Here is a 12,850-nt window from a genome sequence, read left to right on the forward strand (position 1 = left end):
GGAGGGGTGTTTGCTTACAAATATCTGAAGGGTGGGTGTCAGGAGGATGGGGCCAAACTCTTTTCAGTGGAGCCCAGCGACAGGACAAGGGGCAATGGGCACAAACTGAAGCACAGGAAGTTCCGTCTGAACATAAGGAAGAACTTCTTCCCTCTGAGGGTGACGAAGCACTGGAACAGGCTGCCCAGGGAGGTTGTGGAGTCTCCTTCTCTGGAGATATTCAAGACCCGCCTGGACATGGTCCTGTGCAGCCTGCTGTAGGTGACCCTGCTTCGGCAGGAGGGTTGGACTAGATGACCCACAGAGGTCCCTTCCAACCCCTAATATTCTGTGATTCTGTGAAAACAGCCTGACTGGGGGAAGGGTGACAAACAACCTGGATGGCACAACTGAAGTGTTTACTCTAATAGGCTTAACTGCTGAGCTGGTACTGCAAAATGGGTATCTTAAGTCCCAAAAGCAGGAACAGGTTCTGATCTCATCAGATATAGCCATGGGTCTTTCTACGTAGGATTGAAGATGGACTGACACCCATTGCAAAAGCAGTTTCATTAAGGAAGAAAGGACGTGTTCTCTATAAATCGTAATACAAAAGAAAAATCTACACAGACTCTAAATTTCTGATGCTGACCTTACCCTGCCAGGCTGTTTCCAGCTTTAGCACAGTCAAAAGATTGCCCTCAGTTTACATTTGATCAGCTGCATGTGCTACCAGTTGTTACAAACAATCTACAACATTTTCATCCCCTCCCCGAAATTTCTAGGAAATTAATTCCATGTGAACACAAAAAGAGAACCCGAGTTTGACAACATTTAGCAGAACAATATTCCTACATTTTGAGTATATAAGCAACACACAAACCTGGTGACTGATCTAGCAAAGGCAGCTGTTCTTTAAACATTAAGCTCCCCTTCCCTTCTCACCTTATCAGAAGCCCCAAGTACAACACAGGGTCCCTGGCAGCAAGGCAGGACTCACTAGTACCTACACCATGTGCTCCAGGTGAGCCCAAGACTCACTGTTTCTGAGCAGGAGCCACGGCACTCTCCTTCCACAGCAACAGATGCTCCTCTGTGACTCGGCAGTGTGGTTTGAATTCCGCTCCCCGCCCCGCCCCGCTCCCCCCCCCCCCCCCCCCCCCCCGTGCAGTCAGCTGGGGCTCCCTCACATCCCACTGCTGTCCCTGCTCCTTCTAATGATAAGTAGCTGGTGAGATCTGGTTTCTGTTTCCTTCCTTCTACCCTTCAGATAACAGCCACCCCTCAGGGATGTCTATGAGCCCAGGGGGAAGGTAGTGGCAGCAGAGGTCTCACAGGACATGACAGGGCCTTGAGAAGGTGGGAACAGACACGAGGAATCACAGAATCACAGAATGGTAGGGGTTGGAAGGGACCTCTGTGGGTCATCTAGTCCAATCCTCCTGCCGAAGCAGGGTCACCTACAGCAGGCTGCACAGGACCTTGTCCAGGCAGGTCTTGAATATCTCCAGAGAAGGAGACTCCACAACCTTCCTGGACAGCCTGTTCCAGTGAAGGAAGGAGGTGGAAGGAGGAGGAATGTCAAGAGGACCCGTGCAGGAAGGCCAGAAGGACTGCTCTAAGAGGTGATTTGAAAGTGTATGATTTTAGCTGTATTTCTGAGCCTCGTACAAAAAAAACCCCGTGTCGCTTTACTGCATATATACTGCATATCAATACTTACACTGGAGGAATAAGTATTCCTTACTTAAGTATTAAGTATGCAGCTTTGTAAGTACCTAAGAAAGTCTCCAGATAAGGGAATAGCTCTCCTCCTCCCTGCAGAGTTAACTTTAACACACGTCTAAGCCACTGGAGGCACAGTGCTGCCCTCACCCTGAGAATGTAAATCATAGCAATAAAAATACGAATTAAAAAGAGAAAGGTACTTTGTTCAAGACAATCTAACATGCCATGTACTTAGAAGACAATCTGCCTGTAAGAGGCTGACTTGAGATCTTCATTAAAAAAAAAAAAGTACAGCACAAATAAAATATGTGGGTTATTATTAAACACACAGCAAATCCCTTCACATAAATGACCTCTGCTTTACAAAAAAGGAAATGTTTTTAAAGCAGTCCTTGAATGAAAACAAATTCTTAAATTCAGAAGAGGATAATACGGCCTCCAGAGAAACCAATATAGAGCCCGTTCCTCTTTTTATTTACTTTAATTCTCCCCCCATTTTTAAAGCTATAAATACATAAGATCAGCAAGTTCAGCTCTTCAAATACTGCAGACGTTTCACTTTGCAGTGTCTGTGGAAATAAACATACTTTTCCTTCCTTCTAGCTGAAGTTTGTATTGCCTCTTAGTGACTCTTAGCAACATTAAGAGCAAAGACAAAAGGATGCAAGAACTATACACAGCTGCACATCTGAACCCCCTGTGCCTGCAAGCTCTCACTCTAAATCACACTTCTGATTTCATACTTCTTCATGTCTAGGATACACATCAAAGGTAAGCATACATTCACACACACACACTTTACCTAAAATACTGAGAACTGGCTTTACAAGTGCTGAAATCCCTTCCTATAGGATGGACTAGTCAAAGCTGCTACAGGACAAACCTAGTAGCATCAATATTTTAATTGTACCTTATTAAGATCAGGCGCCACAAATACCCCAGTGGCATCTTGCCTGTGCTCTTCGCCATTGCTCCTCTGCTTCCCCCCCCTCCTCCAGATCCCTTCCCAGGGATTTCCCATTCATGGCACCTCTGCTCGCTTCAACCGCTTCGGCTGGATGGAGAACACAGTGTTCCACCAGCCCCTCACGGTCTCCTGTGCCGGAGCACCAAGGTTGTGCCCCAGCTCAGAGAAATCACAGAGCATGTGCTGGGGGAGCAAGGGACAGGGCTGCACTGGGCAGAGGGACTGTCATCCCACAGGGAAAAGATCTTGCAGTCCCACACCATGCTGCACTAAAGCATTGCTCTAGCACCCCAAAACGCACCAAGCCCAGGCAAAGAGACAGTTGAGCACTTCTTTCCAATAGCAGCAAGTTGCACTAAATGAACACGGCATAGTCTGTTATATGAAAGTTATATTAACATACACCCCTGAAGCATTTAAGGCTGCATTGGGCTCTATCCCAACTATCCTAATTCAGGAAAGTACTGGAAAACGAGCAAGCATAAGCATTTCCCAGCTTCTTTCACAGGTCCTGTCACTGCATTGGTTATTCACCACCAGCAAGTGCTTTCAGTTGCCATCTCTTACAAAAGCAATAACCACTTCAGTTTAGTCTACTACAGACCCTCAATTGCCTTTATGGTATGTTTGAAAAAAAAAAAAAATCAACAACACATCAGTCACAAACGAAGCTTGCTGACACAGTTGCTGCAGAAGTTATTCCCCTTCAGTGGTGCAGAGATTGCCATTAATACTTTGCATGACACAGACCTGTAAGAAAAGTCGGTTTCTACAGTAGTAGCAAGGGCAGAAAGTGCAGGCACAATCCCACATGCTGACATTCACTGTGTTGCAATTTCCCCCTCTTGATAAGGTCCTACTCTACTAGGTCAACCACAATGCATTTCTCCAAAATCCCAAAACCTCCTGTGACACCCTTTAACACGGGAAACTGGGGAGACAAAAGAGAGGGGGGAGAAATCAGCTCTATTACATCCAGGAATTAATTCAGCCCAGAAAGCTCACTTTGAATAGATGTACCTGAACATTTGGTTTCCCTGGGAATTTAATTTACAGCCTCTCAAGCTCAAAGCAGGGATTTAGTGATAGGGATTAAGAGTTTACAGCTCTGAGCCATTCAGACCTCAGCAGGGTCCCAGGGTGGGAAGCCTCTGCCTACCACAACCACCACAATGCACCAGCAAAAACCAGTCTCCCTTGCTCTACAAAATTCAAGTAGTTCACCTCCAGTGAACACCTGGAGTTGGTCCACACGCTAAACACATCAAAAAGATTTTCATTGCTACTTAAACAAAAACTTGTAATAAATCAGATAGGATCTTTTAGAAAGTATCACATCATTCTTATCAGCACTTGCATGCACACTAGATGCCATACAATTAGCCAAAGTCTTAATGATAACATTTATACATGAGCGTACACAAGGGACAGGACCGAACCGTGTGCCCCAACCCCATGTGAGTAACCCAGACTACAAGGCGCAGTTATTTTTTCTGATGTTCAAAAAGAGGTAAGGTGTATTTTATTGGACTGTACACGTGTATATCCAGCTACTTTGAAATCACTTCACCCTGCAAGGTCCAACTATGCACACTGCAGCTGGAAACAATGCAATTACAAGCAGTAGCACGTTACCTATGAAAGATACAGAGGCTTCACCTCAATGCAGGTCACAAGTAAAATGAATCCTTCTCACACAGTCTAAAAATTGTCTTTCCAAACCTATCTGTGGTTTAAAGTGTTCAGATATACTTTATTATTATATTCATTAAGCAGTCTAGACAAACTATAGACAAATTTTTCTTGAAATCAGGTAAACAAACTCAAATATTACTTGGATTTTCATCGTTATCAAGCTGTTTTGGCTTTTTAATTTGCTATGACGAGTTTTGCACAGACAGCGAGACCAGACTTTGGAACCTTCACCTTGAAAACACTGGAGCTTCAGTGTCCCCACAGCTGCACATAACACATGTACAACCCCATTCTCAACAGTGTCAGGATATCTTTACACAAAGACAGAGATCATACACTGTATCACGTCGTTTATGTGCTGAAAGTGCAGCTAGATGGAGGCAGGCAAAGAATTATCCACTCCACTATTTTTGCAAAGCCTGTGGCAGAAGGGCCAAACACTGACTGATTTATTATCCAACCTGTAAACAAACACAAGTGATTGATTTAGTACCATGGCATCACATCTTGCAGGCTGAATTTCAACACACAGTTATTACAGTGGAATGGCTTGAAGAAACAGATCAATTCCCTGTGATTTCTAGTACATAGTCTGCTTTCGGTCTACAACCATGAAAATACCAAAAAGGAAGTCCTGAACACGGAAACAAGATTCCCAGAGAGTTAACAAAAAAAATACAAAACAATCTATGAAGCTCACAAACATTTTTGTAGAGTGGACAATTATTTTAAATATTTGCTTATATCCAATTACAAATGGACAGTGATGAACTGCCAGTTGAGCAGCACCAGTCAGATTTTTCAGGAGAAACTGGGAGTTCACGGGAAACATCAGCTCAGCTAGACAGGCACAGAGAACGGAATAGCTAATAGCCTTTTCTATTGCATAAACCCGGTGCACCTGTGTCTTAAATATCATCTGTATCTCAGGTTCTTCCCTCTCCACTCCCATCCCACCTTGGCACTGAGAACACTGAACAAAGCTTGCAGGACTGTCTCTATACACAAGGTGGGAACCCCCCCTCCCCAAAGCCCCCATTAGAAACAAATCTCCTTCATTGGAGATTTTTAAAACCTAGCTGGATCCTGAAAAATCTGATGTACCTTTGACGTTAGTCTTGATCCGAGCAGGAGGGTGGCCTACAGACTCCCAGAGGTCCCTTCCAGCATAAATTTGGCTGTGATTGTCATCTCCATTGATATTCTCACAGCCATTTATACTTATTGAACTCTCAGCTGAACTCTGTTTCCTCCCAAAAACATCATAGACGCTTGGAGACAAGACATGTGGCTATAGGGGTCTGTGTCTTCTCAGAACACTAATTTTTTTGCAAGAATTCCCGAAGAAATTCTGAACAAAGTATCAGAATGTAAACAATCCACTTCTGATAAACGTGTTTCAGGCCCTGTTTTTGTTTTTAAAATGTCCTTTGATAAACCATCTATTTACATTTCAAAAGGGAGAAAAAATGAAATAGGAAATTACACATGCATGAAAGCAAAAGCGATATCTGACAAGTCGTTTTGTTAATTTGTGGATAATTGCTCATTACTGCAAAATAAGGCTTTTGCACTGTTTCATGAAGAGTAGATAAGAAACCCTAGCCCATTACTAAGTATTGCTTTTGGCAAATCCACACTTCTCCAAGCACAGTGAGTCTCCATAAAATCATGTTTCCATTAAATGTTTATCCTGACATCCCAAAAGTACTAGTGGAAACGGAACAACATGTTCTGTCAAGTCATTTCATAGGGACCTTCACAGGCTTACATTCACCTTTTCTGCCCATTCTTGCTTTGTTCACAGCGCTGCTTTGAACACCATCTACCCCCAAACTGCCTCTGCTCAGCACCCAACTTCAGCATTTTGAGAACGCATATGTGCTCTTCCTTCCTCTAAGTCTTGTTCACTTAACTGTTAGACTAAAAATATATTCCCTAGACACTCAAAATCCACAGACCATTAGCACTTTGTATTCTTCATGCACCCTCTGCAAGCAGCAAAGCTTACCCTGAGCTCCCCGCTGTCTGATCCAGCTGCTGGCACTGGATTTTGACTCCCATTTAAAGAAAAGAGGATCTTGAGCCCTGATGCACCATCACTAGCCAAGCTGGCTAACAGCGCTCGTGCTGAAGGTGGCCACCGGCCTTGGCGCTACTTCATCAGCAAATGGTGTAGTGAGCATGCTCTGGGAACTGTATGCCATTTGCATAGCCAAGCAGGTATTTTTGCAACAACCACCCCCAAGGCACTTTCAAGGCCTTTTTCATCATTGCAACAGGAGTCATTTTCAACCTTTGAAATAGTTTTAAATTAACTTCCCTGACAAAGTTTTCCAGAACAATATAATCCAACTACATAAAACTCTATGCAGAAGAGCAGGGCAGCAACAAAGTACAGACTTCGAGTGGAAGCGAAACTATAGCTCAATTTAGATGGAGCTGTTTCATTAGTATGTAGATTCAAAGCCATTCCTATGCAGTTACTGAAGCACTACCCAAGCCTTCCTAGCAAGTAAAAATCCATTCTGTGTACAAATAGGGCTTTTATAACTTGGCACAGTGTTTGACTGTGGAGTGAAACTTTTCAATGCCTGGTAAATTTTTACTTGAAAATGGCACGAGAGCTCATGCCAGAAGCTCATAGGAAATGCCAGCTCAGCAGTAGAAGGTCAAAGTGTGGTATCGAGAGATTTTATGGAAGTGTTTCAAGACAAACTTCTTAAAAGCATTGTACTGTCTAGGGAGGCACAGATTTATACTGCTAGGAAAGCCTAGTAACAACCTTTAAGACTCCTTTCCAATCAAGGGTAGTATCTTTAACACCGTATCTTACAAAAAGCACAGCAGTAGGCTCTCCTGTATGTGGTGAGAGCTGTTTCTGTCTATTTGATCCTTGATCATTTCCTGAAGTTAAGAATAAAGAAGCATTAAATGCCAGAATTTTTGTGTAGACTGTCCTCTACCAAAAAAAAGCCAACCTAAAAACCACAAAACACCAACAAACCTTCAGGTGCGAAAGGTGTTATTTCATGCATAAAAAACCCCAGAATTCACAGCTACAGACATCCAAAGAAAGCACAACAGAGTTTAAGGACCAACAGCCCAAATGATTACATCTTCTCCATCAGTACCTAAAACTGCTCCAAGAGAAATTTGAACTGAAAGGCTCCATATTCTATATGGATATATTTTCTATACCATTTTTATAGAAGTATTTAAGGTAAAGTCAGTGTCCACAATGACCCTGAACAGATGTCAAGCATGAAGACTTTCAGTATACTGGATTTTGCCAGCTGTCATCACATCGTAATAGAAAAAGAGATAGTAAAGCCCCACTGAAATCTGATCTGTCCGCTCAGGGTCTCCCCATGCATCTACACAAATGCACTGTTAGACTCACTTACAAGAGCAAATTTGCAAATGCTTATACACTCTCCCATGAAAGCATTTCAATTGTCTGAATCTGCCATTTTAAGAAATTTGAGTAGAAGACTTTAAATTCAGTTAGCACAAATCTCAGTGCTCTCAACATTAAATTTGCAAGTGACATTTAATGGCATTCAACACACACAAAGCTAAGCTAATACACTAATAGGCCAGCAAGGAAAATTGTAAGACACCCCAAAATGTGATGCTCTTTTCTACTGAAGGAAACTAAAGGTGTAGGCTGCACCAGAGAGGAAGAGATGACAGCTATTAAAAATCCTTCCTAAACCAAGGCTGCAAAAGCTCTCCTCTCCAGATACACCACACAGCTACCTCTATACATACGAGAGCGAAGAAGAAAAGCAGTTGCTTTATTCAGTAAGATCTCCTTCCAAACCACTGGGTTTTGGGGGCAACATACCTCATGTAAAGCAGTTTCAATTCTTAAAGACAGGAATTACAACCTCTTCTGCCATTTTTACCTCTGTTTCTGATGAAGGCTTAGGCAATGCAGCCCCACTCATCACCATTCTCCAGACCCAACACCAACTGATGCTTACAGAAGCACATTTTCCAAGCCCTGTCCCAGTCAGCTTATAAGGATGCAACACTGCATAGTGCACCGCAAGAAGCCAGCCCAGCAAGCACACCTGAGGAATTCTGCTCCTCTGCCTCCCCATTGCACACCTGCACCTCACCCAACTTGGTAAGAAAGCTGCCAGTTCTCACACAGCTATGCCTCCTGCATTAGAAAAACCCAAAGCTACTGGACTTCAGGGATTCCTTTAAGACTTTTTTCCAAGTGGCAATATGCCTCTCCTTAGGTCCTTTAAATAAAGCAGGCTTTCTCCAAACAGCTTCAAAATCAGGGAGACAGAAGGCAGATGACAGTGGAAAGCCCGAGAGAGAAAACAACTTTAGAGTCATGGTTAAAAAGAGGAAGGATTTTTTTGTTTGTTTAAATCTAAGCAAATTACCACAAGCAGAATCTATGGTTAGTGAAGCTTTCACAATAAAGATTTATTAGTGTTTTTGTTTGAATACGGATACCAGAGCAGCACCACACAAGTCAATGAAGGAAGCATCAATAGGACATGTTCTGCTCCACACAAGTCTCAGTCCTCTGATTTGGATGAGTGAACTGTAAAACCAGCAACAGGAATAACTAAATTTTTAAAAGCTGCATTTCTTTAAGAGACATGTTATAGTCTCCTAATTAGACTTTCTTTTCCCTTAACAGCTCTTGGTCAAGAGCTATCAGAACAAAGCTCAGGTGGTCCTTTCAAGTATTCCCCCCCCCCACTACATTAGCATGTTTGATAAGACCTGAAACAATACAAACATGTTTAAATATTCACTTACGTTAATGAACTATACACAGCACAGGGAAACCAGTTATACTTAGTAGCTTATTAAGATGGATGCTCTTTTTATCAACAAAAATCAAGCCCAAGTAACCTGCATCAAACACTGTCTCTGCTAAGTAGATTTTCAAAAGCATAAAATATATGCGGAATGAAAGCATCACCAAAAGCCAGTAGGTAGGTTTCATGCTTTCTTCAGGCTTCTGCATTTCCCTCAGCCATTTGGGGGAGGGGGGAGAAGATGTAATTATTACCTTGACTGACACCACACACTGTGGGAATTCAAGTTGTATTAAAAGCCAGAGTTTCCAATCCAAAGCACAGGAGTCACACAGCACCTTTGGAGGGCTCCCTGCCTGCATCTTTGTGCTGGTGTCCTGGGTGCAAAAAGCCTAAGATGACACCAAAATCGTTTGGAAAACACTGACAGTACATGGGAGCTTAGCTCATGACCCTCAGATTCTAAAAAAACCTCTCAGAACCCAGGTTTTTGAGCTCATCTCTACTTTAGAGCATTTTTTCCACATACAGTTCTGTTTGACATGTTGCACTTGAACTATGACTGAAATAGCATTCAGGTACTCTGCTCCATTTCAGCAAAGAACAGTTTGGACCTACCTTACTGTGAAGCCTTAAAAATCCTTCCTGCACAACACATGTCTCTGAGTAGCACACCATGAGAGAAGGATCTCATGTCATGTTCAACAAAACCAGTGTTCACAGCCACGTGCAAGTCTCCTAGTTAATTTTTGATGGTGCCAAGTAGATTTTTTTTTACTCCAAACAGGCGCTTCCTGACATGCTGGGGAACTAGGTTCTGGATTATTTTTGTCTGAGCATTTTTTACAAGATGTCCTGTTGCCCCAGTTAAAAAGCCTTCAATTCAGCAACTGCTCCTTACAGCCAGACTGAAATAGCTATTAAATCTGAGTAGGTCCCAGGCCACCCGTATTTAGCACACCAATTAACCAACGTTGAACAACACAGAGCAGCAGAAGCAACCAGAAGACGGGAAGAATTTTTAAGTTGCTATCACCAATGGCGCGTGCATTCTTCCTCCACATATTCAGCTCAAGACAACTCAATAATTATATAATTAAAAGCGGCAACCATTCAAGCTCGACAAGCACTGAAAGAAGCAATGATATACATGGAGAACACATATACAATAGGTGCCATTAACAAGCCACTGCCTTTTAGTGATATCCTTAACTCTGAGTAGTCAAACAGTATTCTTTAATCCCTCCAAGTCTTGAAAACGATCCACGTACTTTGATTTATTAAATTTAGAAATGTCGTAAGTTTTCATTAGAAGCTAATTAAACATATGGAGACATGTTGTCTCTAGGCTGATACGTAAAAGACTAAAAGAAGTGTGATAAATGATTCTGCAATCACAGTTTGTTGCACAGACCACAAACGCAGTTTAAAGGCATCTGAGCTAAATTTAATTCTGCTCTACATGCACAAACCTGGAAAATCAAGGCAATCTCTCTGGATTTAAACAGGGTTTATTGCCCTTATTGTAAAAGTAGCCTTTATCTTTCATCTGCCACCACCCATGGTTGATTACATTCTTTCCAAACTCTAAACACCTTCACAAAGCCAAAGCAAATCCAATGCCCACCAAAATACTACACGAAATAAAACAGAAGCGCACATTACTCCAGTGCAACACCCACTTCCCAAACAAACAAACATAGCCAAGCCCAAACCCACCAAAACCAACAGCAGAGCTTCCACCAACTTGAATCGTCCGGCATCATGTCTGTATTTCATACTGGTTCACAAATGCGCATGAAAAGCCAACAGAAACCACTTTCATCCACGCGGACCTGAAGTGGCAGAATGGAGTCTGAAGTAATCGCTACAAACCCTGTTGTCACACCGCAATGCACGGATGCTGCCACCAGCCAAAGTGACAAGAGGACGTTCATCAACATCCTATTTCCAGCTCTGCTAGGAGAGGCTGCCTGCATCAGCAAGCTTCATCAGCACCATGTCAATATGCCAGAGCTCCCAATTTTTACAAATACTACTCCTTTCTCACTATTTCCATCCTTGCCTTGTATATTTACAGTGCCTCAAGGCACCGAGGCCTTCTTTAATGAGGTTTTCACATGAGACAGAATAAATTAGAAATCTTGATCAAAACAGGGCAGGAGCATGGTAAAAAGACAGCCACATGCATTATATACCCCCAAAAATCCAAATAATCTAACCCATCAATCAGTAAGCACTTTCACAAGCAAACAGGGAGCGCGCCCACCTGCCAGACTGAGTGCCAGTGATGGCAAGGCCTCTCCTCCTCAGCCCAGTTCTGCCTTCCAGCCTCTTTGTCCCCAAGACCCTCAGGCCACCACTACCCAGCAAACCTCAGACCCGGGGAGGTGGTGCCGCCCTAACGCCAGTGCTGAGACCCTCAAAGTCATTAGGACAGGACGAATCTCCCCACTCACAGCAGACACCTCTGGCTTCTTTTGGAGCATAAAGCAGCCTGCCTTCGCACCCCAGCAAGCTATAGGGACCAGGCAGCTCCTGCGCTGAGGGGGAGCCAGGCCTGGCCCAACAGGGATGCTACAGCCCAACCTGGGCTGAGAGGACCAGAGCCCCCAGGCTAAGTGGGCTGAGCTCACCCCCATGGTGCCACCTGAGCTGAGGGGACCACATATACCCCGGACCCTCTGGGGCAGGGGGAACCGGACCCCCACTCAGACACGCGGGAGAGGAGGGGACTAGACCTAACCAGGCACTGGAGCTGAGGGAACCAGAGCCCCTCCCTGGGTCCCCGGGGGGAGGGGACTGCAGCCCCCCGACCTGAGGGGACCAGAGCTCCCCCGGGGCTGAGGAGCCGACATATCCCCGAGTTGAATGGACCGGAGCTCCCTCAGGCCCCCCGGGCTGAGGGGACCAGAGGCCTCCAGAGCCTCCCGGGCTGAGGGGACCGGAGCCCTCCCTGGGGCTGAGGGGGCCTGGACACCTCCCGCGGATCCCCCGGGGCTGCGGAGGCCGCCGCCGGGGTGAGGGGCCGGGACCTCCGAGCCGCGACCCGGCTCCGCCGCTACACGGCCCCGCCTCGGACAGCGGCGGCCCCATCCCCGCTGTCACCCGCCGCCCCGTCCCACCACCGCCACCCCCGGGCCTGTGCCCGGCCCCACCGCCCGGCCCTGCGCTGAGACGGCGGCGGCGCGGCTCGCTGCTCACCGTGCGGCGCGGAGCCGCGAGTCGGGTCGGGTTGGGCCGGGTCGGCGCGGCCGCCGGGCGGGCGGATCCCCTGCGCGGCGGCGGCGGCCCCGTGTCCCGGGCGGCGGCGGCGGCGGGCGGCACCGCGCGTCACGTGACCGCCGTGTCATCGCGCGCCGCCATCTTGTGCGCGGCGGGCTGGGGCTGCGGGCGGTTGTATCGCCGGGGAGCGACGGTGCCGAAAAACGTATTTCCGAGGGAAATTATCGCCCCCCGCTGCTCTTTAAAGCTTGGGACATCGGGGCAGGCTGCTCCGCGCCGTGAAAACACATTTTTCCTTAAAACAAGCCACCTTGGAGCTTTCTGAGTGCACGTAGCTGAAAAAAAAAATTAAAATCTGGCATCAGCATAGCTTCCTCTGAACAGATGAGGTGTAGCAGGGTGTGAGAAATACTAAATGTTAATGGCATCGTGACAGAGCTGGGCCAGCTGCGGCCTCGTCCTT

The 12,850-nt window shown here is 45.5% G+C and overlaps 1 protein-coding gene across 6 annotated transcripts in view; it reads right to left on the bottom strand.

The window, feature by feature from the left end:
• Window positions 1-12,451, bottom strand: part of SGMS1 (sphingomyelin synthase 1) — a 105,141-nt gene extending 92,690 nt beyond the window's left edge. For 3 of the 6 annotated variants that reach the window (XM_075423247.1, XM_075423249.1, XM_075423243.1), the window contains exon 1: window positions 12,367-12,451. The gene's annotated coding sequence lies outside the window, so the exon portion shown is untranslated. The remainder of the gene's footprint in view (window positions 1-12,366) is intronic. The other 3 variants (XM_075423250.1, XM_075423246.1, XM_075423251.1) reach the window with 2 other exon arrangements.
• Window positions 12,452-12,850: the final 399 nt, after the last annotated feature.

Source organism: Opisthocomus hoazin, chromosome 6, assembly GCF_030867145.1.
Source record: "Opisthocomus hoazin isolate bOpiHoa1 chromosome 6, bOpiHoa1.hap1, whole genome shotgun sequence".
Lineage (NCBI taxonomy): Eukaryota > Metazoa > Chordata > Aves > Opisthocomiformes > Opisthocomidae > Opisthocomus > Opisthocomus hoazin.